This window comes from Elephantulus edwardii, unplaced genomic scaffold (assembly GCF_000299155.1).
Source record: "Elephantulus edwardii isolate Elephantulus edwardi_28Jun2011 unplaced genomic scaffold, EleEdw1.0 scaffold00634, whole genome shotgun sequence".
Taxonomy (NCBI): Eukaryota; Metazoa; Chordata; class Mammalia; order Macroscelidea; family Macroscelididae; genus Elephantulus; species Elephantulus edwardii.
In genome coordinates, this window is record NW_006400384.1 from 101720 (window position 1) to 103604 (window position 1885).

At 53.3% G+C, this 1885-nt stretch overlaps 1 pseudogene; it reads right to left on the reverse strand.

The window, feature by feature from the left end:
* Positions 1 to 274: 274 nt before the first annotated feature.
* Positions 275 to 1506, reverse strand: LOC102870962 (annotated as a pseudogene).
* Positions 1507 to 1885: the final 379 nt, after the last annotated feature.

The window sequence follows — 1885 nt, forward strand, 5'->3', positions numbered from 1 at the left end:
ATTTTTCCCATAGCCTTGCTCTGTATTGCAACTCAAGGTTTGAATTTTTCAGTCCTTTCAGTTTGAAAAATGCCATGTGGTTCCTTCCTTTTTTATTCTCTAACTCCACCTTTTTACACATTCACTACAATACTTTGTCTTCTCAAGTTACCCTTTGAAATCTATTTGGCTCTTTTATTTTTGGCATCTTTTCCTTCCCCCCCCCCCCCAGGTAAAACAAAAAGAGATTTGTTTATGAGAAAGTTTAGACAGGGTGAGGTGTGCACGGCGTCACCAAGGCCATTAGGAACACAAAAAACAGTCATGTCCTCCTCTTTGTCCTTCTTGTCCTTGGCCTCGCCTTCTTTGAGCTCTGGCTTGGCACTGTTCTGCGTGGCTTTGGCAAACGCTTCCACATCGCCCTTTTTTGGCGGCCTCCACCGCTTCTGCAAGCAGGCCCAACTGGCACATGAGGGGGCCCAGCTGCCCCGAGCCAAGGCCGTCCTGAACATGCCCAGGGCCTGCTGGAACTGGGGAGAGGTCAGCGTGTTCGGGATCTGCGGTCTGTGGTAGCGATTCCCAGGAGGGCAGGTAAGGCAGCAGCTGGTCCTGAACTCTGGCCTTGGCGGGGATGGACGCCATGATCTCGGGCGCGAGCACACTGGCCAGGTCGACTTGCTGGCCACTGCCTGCCGCAGCCGGCACGTTCATAGTGGGTAACACCGACTGCAGATCACTCAGCTGGATGGGCTGGGCTGGGTTTTTGCAGCCATGCTAGTCCCATTACCTGAACTGGGCGCGGGGCTTGGGCTGGTCCCTGAGGTGGTCTTCTGCTAGCGCAGAAGGGGCTGGGGTGGCGCAGGCGAAGAGGCATTGGAGGAGGGGGGTGACAGCGGCCGAGTGGCTCCAAAAACTGTATGAAGGGCTGCTGGCCGGTGGACCTCCACTCGCCAGTAAGCTGGGCAGGACCAGTCAGGGCCCCACGTCCACTGAGGCCGCCCAGGCCGGCAGGTCCAATCAGCTGCATCAGCTGGCTGTGGCTCATGTTTCCCAGCAGGCTCTGCAGCCGCCCTCACCGCCCAGCTCCAGTTCGTGGCTGCGCGGGCCCCTAACACCCCGGGCTTGGGGGGAGGGGTGACGCTGTTCAGGTAGTCGTTAACCTTCCGGCAGTGCTCCTTATCCTGGTCCGTCTTGGGCTCCTACTGTCCAGAAAAAGAGCCGCTTGGATCCTGCCTTGAACTTGAGCACACAGACCCTCCCACTGGGGCACTGGGACACCCTCTTAAATTCACGGTCATCGGGGAAGATAATTAAGTCGTCCTCCACGCTGCCAGACGTCCAGTCCTTCCAGCAGAAGTGTATGAGGGAGTCGTCGTCTGCTGAATGTACACAAGCCCCTTCCATTTGTGACAGTGGCGATGGTGCCTTTCAGCAACATTTTTCCTACTTGGAACTCCACCAGGTACTTGTTGGTGAAGCTCCGGGAGCCGGCATCAGGCTTGGAAACAGAGCACCCAAGGTAGTCATCCTGGCTGTGCAGTCCTCGCGTGATGTGCAGTCCAAGCACTCTTCTTCCTTGGCGGCAGCCTGGCCCCTGTTTTGATTTCTTAATGCTCTAGGGCAAATTTCAGAGTCTCTTCTTACATCCATTCTTGTCATTCTCTTGTCTTCATAATGTCTCCATGCGGAATGTCTTTGATGTCATCCCACAATGTCTTTGATCATTAGTGTTCAATGTCTCAAACCTATTCTTTTTTTAAAAAAAAATTAAAATGTTTTCTTTTTCCATTGTTGCATATTTTCTTCCCTCCTTCCCTATCCTACCTCTCCCCACAATGCATCCCTTGTTCCAGATTGTCATATATGTAATGCTTAATCATATAGTCCTTTTGGACAGTTCTTTCCC